The 14,280-nt window shown below is 34.2% G+C and overlaps 1 long non-coding RNA gene across 1 annotated transcript; it reads right to left on the reverse strand.

Moving 5' to 3' along the window:
- Positions 1 to 723: 723 nt before the first annotated feature.
- On the reverse strand, positions 724 to 13,996 carry LOC136418494 (uncharacterized). Its single transcript, XR_010752924.1, has 2 exons — positions 13,660 to 13,996; positions 724 to 1,940 (listed from the first exon to the last, which is right to left on the reverse strand). It is a non-coding gene; the product is annotated as an uncharacterized lncRNA (long non-coding RNA).
- Positions 13,997 to 14,280: the final 284 nt, after the last annotated feature.

The following is a 14,280-nucleotide window of genomic DNA, read 5'->3' on the forward strand; positions in this document are numbered from 1 at the left end:
CACACAGAAGTTCTCTGGAATTGTGACTTAGTTCCTGTAACGTTAAGTAATCTCACCTGACCTTAAAAGGGGTTTTTGACAGTACTACTTCTTTAAAATTTTAATTTCGTTGTTTCATACCTTGAATTGGCCTTAAGGAGAATTTAATTAAATTTATAATATTTGGGGCGAGAAAATGCTGCTGTAAAGAAAGCTGACCTTATTAAAGAGACTTCATTTAATTTTTGAAACAATAAACTAATTTTCGTAAACATAAATAACCTGAGTTGACCTCAATAAGAGATGTTCTCAATTTCTCCGTTGTCAAAAACAAAAATATCTTATATAATGTGGACTGATTTAGAAAAAATCCTCCAGGTTTTGCCAAGTAATCTTCTAAGCTGGTTTTATGCATTTATACAGCGCATAATTCATAACATCACCCATAAGATTGCACGAAAAGTTAAACAGACATGAATTTTCTATGTTATGCACGTATATGCTAAGCGCTGCATGAATGACAATAGGTATCAGCATAAAGCCGACTTTATATGTTATGTATTTTGTTATGTGATATGCGCCCCATGAGCCCAGCTTAACAGAAACCATTCCAAACGGAAATAGCGCGCGAGCATCGCCACAACGTTAAATTGAAAATTTGACTGTTTTTCTAAAAGTATTTAGATAGTCTTTAAGCCACAATTCCCATAAAATATGAACCTTAAATCGTCAATAAAACATCGGTTTTTTCCAGTTCTAAACAACTTTATTTTGCGTGTCACGCTATGAAGTTAAGTATATTGTAGAATAGTTATAATAGTAAAAAGTACCGCAAATATTAGAATATTTCAGCGAAATAGTAGTAAATCCTAGTAACTTTTTTAAGGTAGTATATTAATGGCGAACGTTGTATTCGTTAAAGGCCACTAGTCCTAAGTACCAATAATACGGTGTCACTATATGAAGCCCTTGTATAGAGGGCAAAAAGTACTAGTATCTAAACTACATTTCTTGTGTTTTTTATTTCTTCGTTAACATGTTTCACTAGCCAAAACTTTAGCGACACTCCTTAAAGGGTGGTTTTCTTCTACAGGTTTTGCTTTCGCCATTCCGTCAAGAGCCTTTAGCGAAACTACACAATTTTTACTTTTCTTCTTCAAAATAGAAATGAGACTTGTCTGCACAAAAATCCAAAAGAAAACCCCCTCTAGGGCTTAATGCAACCTTTTATAACGATATACTTTTTGGACTAGGATTATATTGCTTTAGTAATTCCAGAGCACAAAATAAATGTTCCCTGGGATTTGAGACGGACTATTACATATCAATAAATAATCACTAACAGTATAATTCACTTGACAGCCCTTAATTCCTCGGCAGATGAGTTAAAGGAGTGCCTTAAGTGCAAGTCTAACCTGCATATAGATCCGCACAAAAACCACCCTATGACTCACTTTACCGAGGGAAAGAATAGCAGCTGTCTAATAATAAAATTCTTCTACCTGTGTATAAGTATATAAAATAGTTACACGGGAAATAGCTATAATATAGTTTCGCTCCTAAACATACAAAATTCTTTGAATCAGAGGGTTCTTTTCAGTTTTAACGATTTAGCAGCTATAAGTAACATTAGTAGCATAATTACTAAGACAAGCTTCGGTAAAATCGCAGATGTCTTGAACTCAAAACCTTAAAAACTATTATTACAAATATATACAGATCTAAAACTATGTTAAAGACAGCTATTAATATTGAAAGGTAGCGAAAAGGGTTGTCATGGGAAAATTGGAGTTTTCGGACATCCAATCCGACACATGTTGGGTGTCCAAAAAGCGGTTTATTTGGAAAATCCGTCCTAGTCCGGGGGCGTGTCTAGAAAACGCTGCTACAGGGGCAAATGTTTCTCCAGGTCGTTAGAAACCCTTGTCCCTGGAGGTGGAGTAGGATGGACTCTACTGAATCTGGAAAGAATGGGGTTTTGTTACTTAAAATTTGAGGTAATATAGTTTTTTAAATTGAGAAATATTGCTTTGAGTTCAGTTAGCAATTAATCAAAAATACACTATCCATTCAAATAGAATTTTTTTAAAATCAAAATTGAAATTTAAAAAAATTATGAAAAACATTGAATTATGGAAAAAACGTTTGCAGTGCTTTTGATCTAAATGCGCTCTCCGAGCCACTATTTGTTTTGCAAAATTTTTATTTATGTTTAATGTATAATTATAGAATTTTTTTATATTCTTACATTCCTTGGCAATATCAATTAAATCCAAGGAAAGAGCTCTTAACACTCTTTAAATTTAGATGAAATACAACACAAGGTGATGACAATGGTATTGTTAATGACAAGAGAAAAAGTCTAGATGGGAAGAATACTTACTTGAAAGAACTTGAAGAAATTGAAGACTTGAAGAAAAGTTTTTTAAGATTTAACAGATGGATTGAATTTTGAAACCCTAATATTTTTGAACCATAAACACTTTATGTCCCAATAGGATTTCCTTGTGCTTGTATTACTCTTTTATACAGAATGGATCTGATTCGAATCATGATCCGATTAAAGAGTATTCAAACATGATTGAGAAATTTAAAAATCGAACTAATTACCCCAAAACTCATTTAAATGAAGGACATATGTATTTTTGTTAAATTTTGATTCCGGCTCTTTCAAAAATTAATTTAAAAAAATAAAATGACGCAAATAACTTAAACATCCTCGTATTTTTCAGATTATGACCGAATTTACGATTTCACATAACGGAAAGAAGAACTTTTTATATTCAAAGCAGGACAAGAAGCAAATGAAGAACATTTGCCATCCATTTAGGTACCATCTGATAACTCTAAATACAGGGTGTTACTTAAGTATGTGGCCAAAGCTCAATGGGTGACTCTAAGACTTCTAAGACGAAAAATTTATTTAAACATAGGTCCGATAATACTTCGTTTTCAAGATACAGGATGTCAAACTTTTTAAAAATAAAAAAATCATTTTTTCGTAAAAACCTTAATAATCCTTTAGCCGATTTTGTTGAAATTTCGCAGGGTTATTTATGGTTATTATTATTTATGCGTGAACGACTTTTTAAAACTTTTTTTTTCGCATTAAGCTACTAAAAATACAACTTGACGCGAAAAAATACAAGCGACAAAAAAGTCATATTTTTAATTGCTTAATGCGAAAAAATATAAAGATTAAAAAAAAGTCAGTGGCACATAAATAACAATAATACCCATAAATAACACTGCCAAATTTCAGCAAGTTTGGCCACATATTTAAATAATACCCTGAATATTGGCCTAATTCAAATTTTAAATGACAACCCATATCCGAAGTCATTTTTGTGTTAATCTTATAGGTAAGCACCTAATACATAAAATTAGCATGTTCTTTCCTCGTGCCATTAATAGGGTTAAATAAGGATAAAGCATACTGATTCGAGGAATCAAAGGCCTAACACTCGCCAGTTGAAATCACCTCATGCAAAATTAAAATGACTCTCTTGAGACCTTTTTTCTGTTTTTATAAAGGATTAGGCGAGGATGTATCAATATACCTTTGAAGCATTATTTCTTTGAGACCACTTTTCTCCTACTTGCATCGTTTTTTCAGTATTCTTCTTGTTCTTTCCATCCTAAGCCAAATTTATTTCTTCTATTGATTATTCGACTTCTTCCTTTTTGATCTTCTTGATCTCGAGAATGTTCCAATGTATAACAATATATATATATATATATAACGCAAATGCGTTACACGCTATTTTATTTTCCAACATTCTTGCTGGTATTTTTTTGTTCTGTTGATCACCATTTGCTTCAATTTGAATCATATATCAATTTGCATTTAAAATGCAATGAATATATGATGAATATACGATGTGGGCATTTGAAAATATTCTGCAGCGTCGAGCTTTCCGCAGTAACGACAGTTGCTCGTGATCGATTTATGTATACGATGCGTATAACGCCTAAACCTTATATTATATTAAAGGATTTGCGTCAGGTACTAATCCGTTGACTTATATTCGTAGCAAGTCCATTTCTTTAATTCTCGGATAAGCCGTTCCACCCATAGCTCATTCAACATTTCTCATCGTTTCTGGCATTTCTTTATGTTATGGGCTTTGGTATTCTTCTTGTTAACTGCTCGGAGCCAATTGTCCTCTCATTATTCCTTTCTCTATGAGCCAGAGCGTTGTTCTATGAGCACATTAATTCAATCAGAAATTACATCGCACCATATGGAGACTGTATTGATTGAACTGTTCACTAACACCTACAATGTTAACTGATAATGGCTTCTAGATTCTCAGTCCGTTTAGTGGTCCCATCAAATATTCGGCTCTTGTATTGTATTGTATTGTTCGTATTCTGCAAATATCAAATTAGACCCCAACGCGAATCTTGCGAATTTCAACGCCTATTCTGGTCGATCTTCAATGTTGTCCGCACCAAGTCCAATGGTTCTTCTCTCCCTCTTACCGCATACACTCACAAGGTCTGTCATAGACTGCCACCATCCTGAACCGCGATCCTTGAGCAAATCACCAATGCAACGTTATGAATCAATCCTACCGGGATTTCCCAATGCTACTATTTTTAATAAAGAATCGTAAGCATGTTCCACAGGGGTTAAATAATATAGTTCTTGATAATTTTTGGAAAATAATCAGATATCTGCCTGGATTTCAGCTTTCCCATTACGTAAAATTGTCTCTCTAAACGTGGGCTTTTCTGTAATTTTAGTTCTCAATCAGTGCTTTATGAAGTGAGATCGAATAACTTTTCCAAAGAACTAATCAGGTAACGTGACCTATAGGAGCTCGTTCATGATTTTTTTTAGGTTTTTCCATTAAGATCAGACTTGATTATTTCGATGGCTTAGAAAATTGCTGGTTTCCTAGGCGTTAATTTACAATTCGAAGGAAATTCTGTTGATAGTCCATGCAATCATAGGATCATGTTTCATTTCAGTTTTTCTTTGTTTAGCGCCAGTTCTGTCACAGAAAAGGGGACCTCCCTACATACCTATTTTCTAAACAAGAACTGAAAGACGAAAGATTTTCTTTGACAATATACCAGCCATGGTTGGGAATAACTGTTTAATTGAATCTTTTTTTGCCTTGTCAGGTCGAAAGGGTGTCTAAGTCTTCGTCTCAGCTTTCACACAAATCATTCCATTTACGTTTTTTCCTTTTCTATTTCCTTTACCTGTAGTTCGTTTCTTTGTCATTTATCATATCTTCTTCATCACCATTTCATAGTTTGTCTGTTTCTTCATTATACTTATTTTTCCTCCTTTCTTTGGTGCTGCTTTTCTGCATATAACTCCGCTTTTTCCTATAACTTCATATCGTTAATAGGTGGTATTCATTTTTAATGTCTTTTAAATGAGATTTTCAAAGATTTCTGAAGATTTCGTTTGATTCTCGTTTTATTTTCAGGTAGTGGATGCAATTTTTCTTGAATATTACACTATACAAATTCTAACACGTAAGCTAATTAAACCTAAAACACCACAATAAAAATTGCATAACAAGAGAAATATGATCTTTCAAATAATTAATGAGTCTTAATGATGATAGATCTACCTGATAAATGATTCGTGCATACACGGAGGAAAATGATGAAAAAATATTAATTAATATGCTATTTAAAAAATCATATCTCTTTTATTATGGTGTTTAGGTTTAATTAACTTCTTTTGATGTGATTGATAATCCTCCAAAAATAAATTTACAAGACTTCAAATTCCCTATATATATTCAGATTTTTCAAATTTTTTGGAGTTTTCGGATTATTAATTTCTATGCAAATTTAAAATATTCTGAAATAGTTTTGCATTTTGAATTTTATCATGTAAACTCGTTTTCTATTCCGACTATTTTCAACAGAATCATCTAAATCTTATGAGTTTGCCAACAGTCGCCACACTTAATCGCAAGTGGAATGTGTCACCTTATCTCTCTTTTGACAAAATCTTAATAACGTTTCAAAATCGATTTGAAAACGAATTGAAAATCAGTATGGAAACCCACACAAATTTCTATAGATACTGGATTCGTTTTACAAACGTTTTCAATTTTTGTATAAACGTAATAATTGATTTATCCCAATACTGGCTGTTGTGAATATTGGAACAGCAAATTCAGGAACAACTTATAAAGTAATTTATTTCACTGCTAAGTCATAATGCACCTTAATCAATTTACTAATTGATGAAACTCCGTTAACGAATTGAATTCAACAAAATTCTTAAATATTAAAACCAAGGCCTAACATATAGGCTTACTACGATTAAAAACCAGTTATCGACTAGTTTATTATTAATATCTCTAAAACGCAAACCTTAAACTAATAGAAAAATCGGTCTTTTACTGGAATGTTACAGTTATATCGATTTAACGAAATTTGAAAGTGCGTGAACTCTAGTTCTTAGAAAAAAAAAGTAAATGTTTTATTATACAGGGTGTTCGTAAAATCTAGCCGTATCGGATATATTACCTAAAAAATGATGATGTTCCTTAACGTAACATACGGGTACAACAGTTGAAAATCAAAATTCGTAGTAATAGTGCTATATACAGAGTGCACCATTGGAAACTTTGCACTAGGCTTATGTAGGATTCTTAAGTCGAGGCACAATCGGAAGTCGTTGAGTTGTAAATAGTGATAGTACTCTAATACTGTTAATTAGGTTAGGTTTTAATTTAAGATGAAAGAATTGTGAAGGGGCTGATGTTGCCCCTATAGGACGCCTATGTATGTCGCAACCTGGTTAGAGGTATTTTCGTCAAGTAAGAGGGTTTCGCGATCATTATCTTCATGCAATTCTGCTATTTTATGATTAACGTCTAGCCACCCTTTGTCGGTACTTGTGGGAAAGGATAGCCGCCCTTTGTCGGTGTGGATGAGACGCGCGGCCGCGCTTTGTCGGCATTTCTGGAAATGTACCGACAAAGCGTTATCAGTACCATGGTAACGACTCAGGTGGTGTCATAAGTCAGCAATTGCTTTCTAGCCAGGGTACGACACTGTTTTAATTACCCTTAGTTTAGTATTTAAGAGCGCCCCGAATCTAGAGGGTCCTCTTTCTTTTCGAGTGGCTCACCAGAACTGTTATCCTACATTTGAATCCGTTTCTTATTCAATAAACCATAGACAACTATATAAAAAACCCTACACTTATTTCGAACTACAATCAAAATATTAAAAATTGTCGTGGCACACACACATAAAACTGAATGCACCTCCGCGGAAAGGGTTCTTTTGGTGAATCTGCATTTAACGTTAAAGTATGTTCCCCTTGAAAACAAAATCGACGTGTCGCAGCAATGTCTAATGTTTTCTTAGTTTAAAATAAATTCAAAGTGAAGTTTTCAATGGTACACCTTGTATATAAAATAGAAATAGATATTCGCATCTGAGAGGGGCCAGCAGATGAATGCCGCCTCTCCGACCCCGAATTGTTACTAATGAAAGTGTAAACTCTTATTATGTAACTTCATTTATGATATTTTCTCTTATAGTACTGCAATTTCGTAGCTTTTTCTAAGGTAGCTGGTGCCTTCCAAAGTCCACTCATTTTTTAAATATTTTTTAACTGAACTGCTGCGCTTAAAGTTCAACTTTTATCGTTTCTTTCGGCTCGCATGATTTGCAATAATGCTGATTTTTAGGGAGAATCTGGTGCCCTCGGATTAAAGGAAGAAACATCGTTTCTTGCTGAAGAAATTACGTTATCTGTAAGCATAATTTCCAAGATGGTTCCAATTTTTGTTAAGTACATCGATATTTCATAATCGAAGAGCGCTGATGGATGTTCTATACATCAGGGACGAGTTGTAAAAGCCAGATTTTTCAAACAGTTTGGACTTTCGCTTATCCTTGTTATTCTCCTGAAAAGCACCACTTTATGTTGTTATCTTATTATTGCGACAAAATGTTGTGTCCGCGGTTATTTTCGTTGATCTAATTCTGGCTGGCGCTATTTTCAGTACGTCGCAGGTACTAGGAATACGACGATACAGATGAGAAACTTTAAATAGCCTATACGAGTATGATTCCAAAGCGAACTTTTTTCCGACCACAATAAAATGACAAAAATCCCTGGATTTTTGCAGCTCAGTCCCCGCAAAAACTAAAGACGTGCTTTAAAAATATTTACGAGCGGATGGCTAATCTTGACCACTGCCAAGACAGCAGAAAATATCGCCGCTGTACTTCCTGCATGGGTTTTGCAATATCGCAAAGCAAGTGTAAACATTGATTTAGAACGGACACTTTGGAATAAAGCTTTCACGGATTAAGTTTTCTTATTTGTTGTTGTTTCAGGACTGGCACTTGATTGAATCCGACCTATAACTTCCCGTAATCCTGGCACAGTTTGGGGTTGGCTTCCGAAGAGTAAACAGAGATGTGAATGAACGAACGCACCCTACTCTAGTTGGCCGGTATTATTAAGTCTATTGCCAACTGGAGGCCCGTCAATGGACACGCACAGTGGTTGGCAGTCTTGGTGTTTCCTTGGCCTAGAGGAGAAAGTGCCAAAAAAATAGGCAAACGCAACGCGGTAATGAACTGGATTCCTGGATTAGTTCCGAACCATGCCAGAAATATTGGCCTAGACCTGGAAGTTTTTTCAAAAAAGTACTTCATAGGACGGATCTCTAGTTTGAGAATTAAGCATTGACCATGATGTCATTTTTTTGTTTCTCTTTTCAACAAATATTAACTGTGTGAGACAACTGGTACCATAAAAAAATCCGCCTTAATCAAATGATTCCTAAATTTTCTATCGAATCGTCCTCTAGATTGAATTTCAAATGTATACAGGGTGTTTAAAAACGACACAGCAATATTTAAGAGGGTGATTTCTCAGGTCATTTTATGAAAGAGTTCCTCTAAACATGGGTCCGGAAATGTATCCAAGATACAGGGCGTTAAATTTTTTCTTTTAATAATGGTTTTTGAAAAATAATTCAAATATCTTTTGACCGATTTTTTTAAAATTTAGTAACGTTGTAGTAATAAGGGGCTGATTTGGCCCTAACTAGATTAAAATTATCAAGTCTAGTGGTGTCAAGAGAGGCACCTTAACCAAATTTATTGACAAAAGAAAGTACGCCACTGACCTTAATTAAATTTCTATATTTTTTGAGAAAAATCAACTAAAAATACAACTTTTTTATCTCTTGAACTTTTTTCGTATGTTGCTTCGTTTACAAAATAAAAATAAAACATTTTATTACGTGTCCATCATACAAAAACGGTTGCAAATTTTCAAAAATATTCATGTTGACTGTCAATTGACGTAATATTCTTTACGTCTAATGCTAATTTCCCTTTACGTGTATGACGACTACTACGTAACTGTTCACAATAAAGTACGTCAACATATGACGATTTCAAAAAGAGGTTAAAACATATGAGAATTATACATTAAACATTGCGAAAAACGTGAAATTACGCAGAACGGCACTACAATTTTCAGAAGAACAACACTAGAAGTACAATTACCTCTATACCATATTACAGTATATTTCAGGATACTAGCGATATGAAGTGTATGTTTCCACGTACCTCCATTTATAGTATAAAAAAAACCAAGTAAACATAGTGATCAGCTCTCGTACTGCATAAGCTCTGCAATGTTGCCGGCTTGCTTTTAAACAGCCAGGTTGCTTGATTATTATTAAAAATTTGCTATCAAAGTTAGTTCAAATAATTTTTCCTTTCAAAATTAAATAAGAAAATAAATACAACCCTTAGACGTGTAACAATCATACGAATTAAATTTTTAAAAAAATAAAACCAGCCGGCAACATTGCAAACTCATGCAGTACGACAGCTGATCTTTACTATGTTTACTTCGTTTTTTTGTATACTATAAATGGAGATGCGTGAAAGCATACACTCTTTCATATCGCTAATGTCATGAAATATATTGTATCCTCGTATGCTAAGAAACAGCACAACAATTCTTGTAATTTTTAAACTTCTAGCTTTATTTGGCAATATCGCCAACAGTCTGTCAAACGGACGGAAATGTTTGCTATCTGTCAAAATGACGTTAGCTTTAAAAACAAATTCCATTAGCGATGGTAAGATTTTTCTGTGAAAATGCATAATTTTCCTGATGCACAGAAAATCACGAAATCAGTTACTACCTTTTGAGTCAATTATGGTAATATTTTATTATTTATGCCTAAAATTCTAATTAATATTGCCTTTCTCTAAAATGTTAATTAATACTGGCAAATACTTTCACTCAGGGTCAATACTCATTTTCATCAAGACTTCTCTCTTAGCTAGTTATAGGAGTTTCTTCTATTAATACCCATAAGCTCTTGCTGTAGCTAACAAACCGGGCACCCAGGGGACTAGTCCGGGCTCGCATATTTTTAGAATTAATATTTCTGTCATTTCACTTTCCCATTTTCAAGCCTATTCGGCATTGAATCCATCAATAACTCACGACGTCAGACATACGTCATCGTTTCTGGCAAGAGCGATTGCGGCCTTGGCCTCAGCTTTGTATATTATTGCGGGTTGAGCCAGCCAAAAACCACTTTGAAGTGTTAAGATTCCGTGTGTATAAAATACAAATTAGTAGTATATGCACTCCTAGTTAGATTGATTCGATTTTTTCAGTAATTTATGACTTTCGGTGTATTGAATCACGGGCGATATTTTTTTCGTGGGGCGTTCAAGGTCCATGAGTAGGTCTATTTTTATTTCTCAACAAAAATTTACTCGTAACTTATCGTGGAGGCCAGCTATTTTTGAAATTATCAGGCAACAACAGGACATGTATGTGAATGCTGTTTTTGTACTTATTTTGGTTTTGATGATCATAACCTCAATTTGAAGAGTGGCAGCAAAGTCTGAATTCTGAAAAGTTAAATGGGTACTCTACTCTTAAAGTATAGAAACAACATAAAAATTGTATAATTATTCAAATTTCAGCCGCAAAAAATTTTCTTGGAGATTTACCCGAACTTCTATTTTTTCAAGATATATTTTCTTTTACATTTTTTGCTTTAATTTTTTGGATTTTAAATGTCTCTAGACACGAAACTTAACTAACTCACCCAACAAAACACTTTCAAATATTTACTATTCACAAAATTTATTGCAGTTATATGATGAATAATGCATAACTTTAAAGAGACTCTTCAAAAACTGGTGCATTTCATTGAAGTCTCAAAACCAATGAAATCTAAATTTGCAGCCATGAATCACTCTCTTGTAGAATATTATACAAAATAACCCACATTTTTTTCTTTAATTCATGAATCTCGCAACTTAAAATTTTTATGCTCACTCTTGCAGCACTGCCTAAATAGGTAACAACACATACATATATGTCAAAATTTGACATCCAGTTTCAGAAACAAGTACTTGGCTAGCATGAAAATTAAGACGTCATTCGGAAGTTGGCAAAAATACGAAACCCACGTCGTGGTTTCGATATCTTTACTTTCTTTTTATTCCACTTGTAAATATTTTATTTTATTTTTTACGATCATGCTATAAAGTGACCTAACTGCACATATTTGCAAGCTAACAACCGTACGTACGTGATAAAAATTTGTACCACACACATACCGTGACATGCACGTGTGCAAACAACTGATGTACATTTGAGTTTTCTTTGTCAAAACGACATCGGTTTTGTGTTTTTTCAATTCATTAATCTAAAAATCAATGTCATTCTTGATGCAAAAATAACCATCAGGAAATTAAAAAAATCGAATCTTGTTGAATCAATTTTATTATAAATATTGTATAGCTTCAATAATATCCGAAACTTATGCTTGGAAATGAAAAGAACTCTGATAAATACATGTTTTCTGACACATGTTTTTTGACGTGTTTTCGCTATAGAAAATTGAAAATTTAATCGAAGTAGAAACCTCATATTTAGATATTTTATGCACTAAGTGACAACGTTCCGTACATCTAAATGACAACCAGTAATGAAATTCAACCTCTGTCGTTCATTTTTTGACACAAATGTTAATTCTATCATTGCTATTTTTGATTACTGCGATTCTTTTTGCCAAGGAAATAAGCCTCTTTGGCAATAAAAATTAAAAAATCTCACGTTTACAGATTTAATTCTCAATATGACAGTGATGCTTAGATGACAACGAGTACATGTTAAACTCAATTATTGTTCTTTTAAAACAAATGCTAGCCGTAGTGTTGCCATTTATAATCAACAAAGTCGTAAATTTTCGGGATTCCTCGCATTGCCAAGTCATGCATCGGAAATTAGAAATAAATTTGAAATTTTTCATCATTTTGATGTTGCCTTTCAAGAAAACTGCCAAGAAAAAGATAATAATGCGACAATAATAAATCCTATACCCAACTGAAAACATAATATAAAATTACCAGAATCTAATGTCTTTGGAACCGTTGCTAAGCCTGGCATTACCATTCTTTAGCTCAAACAGAATTCTGAGAAAATGATGTCAGGAAAAATATAATTGAGAGACCATTTAATAATGTCGTCTTTATGGGACTGGAGAACATAAATGGTGGAAATGTGGCTAGCAGCAGACTAAGTGGTGGAAAGAGACATAGAGGGAGATTAGTGTTGGTGGAGTGGTGGCGGTGATGGGAGAGCTCTCATCAATATAATCTGTATTATAGAGAACCAAAGTTCCGAACCATGGAAATCATAAGGATAATAGTTATATCGCAAGGGATGAATTGTAAATATGGCGTCAAAGAATCCAATTAGGGAGAGAGAGGCGGTCACTTAATAATTAGCGGATGGTTGCCATAGAGAAAAGAAGACCAGAAACAAATTCTTTTTGGATATCAAAATACCATGGATTATACAAATGATGAAGAACTTGAACGAACTCTTCAGAAATTTGTTCATCTTACCCATATGAATGTTAGAAAGCAACATTATGTGCGATACTAATTAAAATCTCCCAGTTTTTAGAAAACAGCGGCTTTCCCGTGATAATTTAAAAAGATTAAACTCCCGCATCGTCTACTGCCTCTATCGCATCTAATCCCAAAGGGTCCTCATTACACCACACGTATACCCTACATACTCACCCCCTAGGGAATAATTTATCACGAAAAATACCTCTCTCTAGATAAAAATCACCGTCCGTGGAGAGTTATAAAATAAAGATTATATGGGTCAAAGAGTTTGTTTTGAAAGTTTTGGATGAATATGAAAGCAGTTTCACGAAACTGGGCGATCAAACCGTGCTTTAGAAGATAAATTAGCCTATTTTTATAAAACTTTATGGCTCAGAAATTGAATATTATTGCACTTATGAAATTGTCCCACCCGAATCGTCCCGCAGAAAGCGGAGATGCATATTTTTAGCCGCAGCAGCCAGCAGCAGCACCAAAGCGCATACAACGAAAAGGACACGCTTTAATGCATCCTTAATAATGAACTTGATTTATCGTTGCGTTAGTTACACAAAGTTAGTCACGTTTAATACTACCGCACTATTTTCGCTCTTATTTATCCTTTGAAATTTATTACTGCACCATATGTTGGCAGTTGTCCCCTCTAAATCAACCAGACCTTTTATCAATTTTCTGCTTCAGATCACTTCATGTTTTATTTATAACGTCCGGCGTTTTCAACATCATTTTTTTATGTTTCTAGATCAACTTTGGTGCTCAACTTACCTCCTCAAGCAAAACCTCTTCGCGGGTCTCGTTCATTTTTATACCGAAACTTGACTCCTGTAGGAGAACTCGAAGCCATAAGATCCTCTCTAATTGCTGCTCCTAAATTAGAACGCGGTTAGTGTATATTTTAAAAACTAAGGCTATAATTACGTAGCGTAATAGAACGTCAACATTCCCGTAAGTTCGGCGTCGCCTTGTGGCGACAGCCACGGACGGACGTCCCGGTGCGAAGCGTCGCGACGCCCGTGCCGAACTGCGGCTTTTAGAATTGTTATACAAGAGCGAGGCGCGTTAATTGTACTTTTTCCTAAAGGACTGTTGTACTTTTTGATTTTGAGAGAATGCTCATTTACTATTTTCAAAATTCCAGGATTACGAAATGCTAATGGTTGTGTGCACGCATATGTATAGAGTAACTTAACTAGCTAATTATGAATTAAAGAGGTCTGGATCACAAGACTCTGATCTCAATTATATGACTATATAAACATGTAATTGCTGATATTAATTTTTTTTAGTTCAATAAATGTACTAATTTTAGTACAATTTTGCAAATGGTAGCATCGTTAACTGCAGCGTCGTCTCGACCCGATGTCGGCGCGTTTGGGGAGCCCCTTT

This window comes from Euwallacea similis, chromosome 35 (assembly GCF_039881205.1).
Source record: "Euwallacea similis isolate ESF13 chromosome 35, ESF131.1, whole genome shotgun sequence".
NCBI lineage: Eukaryota > Metazoa > Arthropoda > Insecta > Coleoptera > Curculionidae > Euwallacea > Euwallacea similis.